Genomic DNA, 5,952 nt, shown 5'->3' with positions numbered 1-5,952 from the left:
AAATTTTCTTCTCATAAAAATGAGAATATGGTTAAGGCAGTTATGCACATGTGGAGATGGCAGACTAAAATCTGAACAGAAAGTGCATTTAAAATTATTTTCCTATTCATGTAGCAAAAATTTAGCTTGACAAAATCATTAACATGCCAATAATTCTATCCCTACCCCCACCCCCTTACTGTTTTGTAATATTTGTTGCTTTACGTCTCAAGATCAGGGATCCCTGTGAAGAAGTGAATCCGAAGGTCGGAGTCTTGAAGTAAAATAGAAACCGTGCTAGCAGTGGTCAGAAATTCTTCTTCCATGTTAATGCAATTTATCTCAGAGAATTTCTGTCATTGTTTCAAAAGTGATGTTTCCTTTGTGTTTATTCAGAAGCTTTGTAGCCCTCCTAGAATATGCCTAATGAAGCCATCATCTTGGCTGTGTCAAGATATGAGTATGCTGCAACAAAGTTAAACTTATTTTTACCATCCTACCGACCTTTCTGCTTAGCATGGCTTCTCATATCTGGGTGTTGTCGATCAATCTTTGTTGTTACAGATGGCTGATGAGAAATACTATGAACTCCCTCTTGTGCTTTCTCTGCTGCCCAGTTTTTCCCTGCAGGCTCCGGAATCCATGCTTCATTCCTATCAGCTACCAGGAATCTGCTAAATACCATGCTACCTCTGAAGAATTTCTACCCTGGCCACGTTTTTCTAATAAATCAACAATGACATTGAGGGCTTTTTCAGCTGTATTAGCTCTTTCAAGGTCAAGTCTGACAACATCCATGCCCACTAGTGCTTCTTCATCATAAACTTCTTCTCTTCCCTATACAGCTTCATTCCCAATACAAACTCCATACTCATTGGCTCCTGTTTCTGTCCCCACAATCCAGCTGGGTGACTAAGGACAATAGTTTATGTTTCAGGAACTTGATCAATCTCTATTTAAGTACACTTAAGATATTCTCCTAGGTTTTCATGAACTGCAGCAGGAAAATAAACTACCTCTTGTACTTCATCACAGAGTCTATCTGAATTTTTTCCCAAAATAAACCTGTTTTCAACTGTTGCTGGAGGTAATACCACAAGTGTCACAGGAGCAAAGTTCCACATTCTTTTAAACTCACTTATGCATAGACCTCCCCTGGTATACACCTCTCACCTTGCCTAGGAGTTAATTGAGCTTGCTACCTAGACATTAGGTTTCCAAACAAAAAGAGAGAAGGGGCAAGCAGGGTTGGCCAACAATTGCTCTTAAACTTGATATTCTATAACTTAAATACTATAGCATGAACAATGCAATTTACATCATATAAAAAAACAAGATATTTGCTTTATGTAAAAATATAAATATACTCATAACAAAACAAGGAGGAAATATACCATCACAGTCCTAGTTTCTATAAGTGGTCACATGGTTGTAGTTCATATTTATCACTACCTTCTTCCACTATTCCATGTTCCCTTTACCCTCAGCAAGCACTTCAGCTGGCTGTGGTTCTTTGCCTGGTGGGGTGACCCAAACCTTCATTCCCAAAATTTCTGAACCATTGGTAGTCCTGCCTAGATTGGGTTGTTGCAGTTTTCCATTGACTTTGTGAGCACTAGAGAAGAATGTATATCCTTATGTTTTGGTGTGCAATGACCTATATATGTTAGGTCTAATTCATTTATCAATTTTTTTAACTTCTCTATTTCCTTGTTGATCTTCTGTCTGGTTGCTCTATCCATAGAGGAGAGTGGTGTATTGAAGTCTCCTACTATTATTGTTGAAACATCTATCGTTCCTGTCAGGTTTTAGATGGTAGCCAACTGAGAAATCAGAGAAACTGAGTCCGAGTTTAAAATTTTATTGTCCCAGGGCGAGGTTCCTGGGTCCAGGTGCTCAGGATGCGGGCCAGGGAAGTCGCGCCCCCCTAGGAGCAGCGGGGCTAGATATAGGCTAGCTAGTGGGGGGTGCTGACGATGCCTACGGGGCCTCCTGTGGTAGGTTAGGGATTTTGCACACTTTAGGGCCGGGGGCATAGCTACGGGCCGTGTGCAGTGGGGGTATTTTGTTTGTCAGGGCTGGTCCTGATTGGCTGAGTTTAAACAGCTGTATGCCCAGATGTCCATGGTTTTAGTTTGGGTGGGGGCCTTCCGGCCAGAGGCTACCAGGCCAGGCCTTACATTCCAGCCTTTCTTATATAATAGGGCATTGTAGTCTATCTGGCTACTTCCTGCGGAGTGGGGGCATCATTGGGTAGGGGGCTTTAGCTGGCTGGTGCTTTGACTGGAAGGGGGCCATAGGGGTGTAGCAGCATTTGATTGACTGTCACCCGAGAGAGTTCCTTGAGATGCTCTTGTAGGAACCTTAAAACAAAAGGAGCGAGCATTAACAGTAGGCAGATAACTAAAAATGGGGTGAGTATTGGGGTTAGCCATGTCAGGACAGGGGAGTTCCACCAGGAGGATAATTGGACAACAGCCTGCTTTTCTTTAAGGTCTTTGCAGTTTCATCAGGACGTTAAGGTTCTCCTCTACTAAGCCACTTTTGTTGATGTAGTAACAACATGGTTCCTGCAGAAATAAACAAGTGCCGCCTTTGTTGGCTGTTAAAAGGTCAAGTGTTCTTCGGCTTTGTAGGGTTACCTGCATCAAAGAGGTGATTTGCCTTTGAAGGGAGGCAAGGGATGATTTTGAAGCACCGATGGCTGCATTTAGTTTGTCTTCAAGGTCTGCCATGGCCATTAAGCTGTGGCCTAATGTGCCCCCTCCTATACCTGTGTCAGCAGCTGCAGAAGCAAGAGACAATCCTACAAGTACAGGTAGAAAAATCGCCTGCCTGCTACAAGGATCAGGGAGAAGAGACAACAGCTCAGCTTCCCCATAGAGGTTTAGCTGGGGAACTAGAGTTGCTGGTATGCAGGGTAGAGGAGAGGAGGAGTTGATGGTTTTTGTAAGGGTCCCGTTGCACCAGAAGAAGTGTGTTTCCGCATGGAGTGTTTTTTCCACTGTGATAGTTGTGTTACATGTGAAGTTTGATTGTGCTGCAACATAACAAATGCTGAAGCTAGAAAAGTGGCTTTTGAGCAGAGGGACTTGAAAGGAGTGAAATTGCTGGTTGTGCCCATTCTGTGTGCTGGTATTAAGGGCTTTTGGTAACGGGGCAGCTGCCCAGAGAGGCTTTTCAAGGGAGGCACAAATGAAGCAGGTAGAAGCATTAAAACTGTGAGTGGTATTGAGTGCACTTGTAATTAAGTGCAAAAAATTTTTCCAGTTGAAGGATCTGGAGGGTGGGTAGGGGCCCTGCCCAACTAAAAATGCAACTGGTTTGTTACGGAGTAGTATTCATGGAAAGACAAAGTTCTGACTCCTTCTCTTTAGCATATTGGGAGTAAAAGTGATGCATCCCAGGTGGAGAAATGAGAGGGGAGAGGGCAGGTTGGAAGATGGAGACAAGGGGAAGAATGAAAGTCAGGAATAGGCACAGAGTCGCTGGCAGGATGACTGCAGATATCAACTCTCCAGTAGTGGTAGAATAACACAGCTGGGGGATAATAAGGAGTAACACAAAAACTATAACAACGAAGGATTTCTCTGGAAGATTCCAGAAATAAGAGGCAACTCTTCTATGGTTGACTTGCCCAGCAGATTTTCACATACACACAATGTGTGTATGTATGCACACATAAATACACAAATGACTGCTTTCCTTGAAAGCACAATACTATAAGTAAGAGGAAAAATTTCCCCCAAAGGAAAGTCCAGCAGCAGCAGCAGCATCTGTACCTCCCAGTTGCAGACACCCCCACCCCAATTTACAACTGGCCTAGGACGAGACAGTGAGCAGTCAAGAGGACCAATAACAGCAAATGGACTCTTGTTGCACAGGAAGGGTGCTTTACCCATCCATCTACTTCTCATCTCTCAGTTCTCCTCACTTTATGTACCAAGAGGCTACAGTATCAGAAGAGAGGATGGGCCCAAGACTCTTGTCTGGTGGATGATGACCAAGACAGCTATCAAGACAGCTATCACCTCCTTCCGAAAGCGGTCTGTGTGGCAGGATTCGGGGGAAGGGGAGCTGTTACCTAATGGAGTAGGAAGGCATGTGCATGTGTGTTAGCTCAAGCACAGATGTGTGTATGAAAATGCTCATTACAAAAACATCCGAAGGAGTTAGGAACTTGGCTTAAGGTCTAAGGTGTTTTCTTGTCCTGACCAGGTTCAAGATGGGATGTACAAAGAGGAGAAACCTAAGTCACCACCTGAGGAACTAGGGCAGAGAGGATCCAATGTCAAGAGACATTAACTTTATGTCAGGAAGACAGGAACTGTGTTCCTCTTCTGCCTAGTTCCCAAACAAATACCTAGCACTGTCTTTCCAGTTCCCTTAGCTTCTAACCAACTGATCACCAAAAGGAAGGAACTACAAAGCCCAAGACACAGGAACGATAAGGGGAGACAGAAAGTACAAGCATGCTTGTGCCAACATCCGATGCAGATTATTTTTAATAGTCAGTTTATAGTCACTATTTCTTAGCATTTCAAGCTTTCTGTTATTACAGATATTTTCAAGAAAATGGAGTGAAGCCTGCGTCCCTCTTCTTAATACTGTTGCTGATTTTCCCAGCTCCTAATCCTCAGTTTGTGATATTGAGGTTTGCTCTTACAAGTGTGGAGTTTGCAGTAGAAAACATTGAACTGTTACCTCACTGACAGTTTATGTGCCAGGCCTCTGTTAAGTACATGGAAACAGACAACTAAATACAATGCAGTGTCCTGCCCCGAAGGAGATGCCAATGTACCAGGAAAGACAGGCATTAGTAAAACTAGCATGACAAGAACAAATTAACATATAGCATCACTAACAGAACCTTCTAACTAGAGGGAATCTTGGAAAATTTAGAATAATGCTAATATTTTTTATATCCTCACATGCCAATTTAATAAAGACTCTATCTTCTAGATCTGTTTTTAAGGCTTTCATATTTATGCCAAATATTTCACAACTACTAGACACTATTTCACTGACTTTTGAGCCTAAAGATCCAGTTAAAAGAAGCCACAGATTAAGCCTGACAGAAGACATCCACTCTACCAAAAACATCAACAGGCATTGAAGCAATAAATAATGAATCGTATTCTCTGTTGCATCATTAAAACAGTTTGAAGTGTGACACAGTTGATATTTTTAAACTCTGGAATTTCAGCGTTCTTCCTTTCTCATAAAAATAGATTTAAAAATAGATGTTCAGACTATAGTAAAGTCATATTTTTGTTCTTTTCTGTAAAAATACTGTAAAAATAACCTATATATATATATAACCTATATATATAACCTGTATACATACATATAACCTATATACATATAACCTATATATATATATATAATGGAAAATTTTACATTTTAAACATTTAAAAAAAAGTGACTATTACCTGAGGACTTGCATCCTCTTCTGGAGAGATTTATTATGCTTCTGGTCATATGCAGGACAATTGAGCATTGGAAGGCAAAACATCTGTCTGTTATTGTATTCTATTTAGAGATTAAGTATGGTTTAAGGAGATGTACACAGCTACCAAGTTAACAAGGGGTGGACTATGAAGGTTAGGTTCATGTGTCAACTTGGCCAGGTGAAGGTACCACGTGATGGTACCTATATGGCACTGGTCTGCTACTGCAAGGACATTTCATTGGTTACATCTGTGACTAATTACATCTATAATCAACTAAGGGACTGTCTTCCACAGCAAGAGAATCCAGTCAATTTAATTTAATACAATCAGTTGAAGACTTTTAAGAGAGGAGAGAGTACTTTCACCTTTCCTTCAGCCAGCCAGCCTCTCCTGGAGAGTTCAATGACCTTCATCGGAGCTGCCCATTAGCGGCCTGCCCAACGGAATTTGGACTTGTGCATCCCCATGGTTGCATGAGACACTTTTAGAAAGTCTCATATTTACAGATACCTCCTGCTGG

At 41.8% G+C, this 5,952-nt stretch overlaps 1 pseudogene; it reads right to left on the bottom strand.

Moving 5' to 3' along the window:
• Positions 1–200: 200 nt before the first annotated feature.
• LOC143645232 (secernin-3 pseudogene) lies at positions 201–2,714 on the bottom strand (annotated as a pseudogene).
• Between the last annotated feature and the right edge of the window lie 3,238 nt (positions 2,715–5,952).

This window comes from Tamandua tetradactyla, chromosome 8 (assembly GCF_023851605.1).
Source record: "Tamandua tetradactyla isolate mTamTet1 chromosome 8, mTamTet1.pri, whole genome shotgun sequence".
NCBI lineage: Eukaryota > Metazoa > Chordata > Mammalia > Pilosa > Myrmecophagidae > Tamandua > Tamandua tetradactyla.
This window is presented reverse-complemented; position numbering and strand designations above follow the sequence as displayed.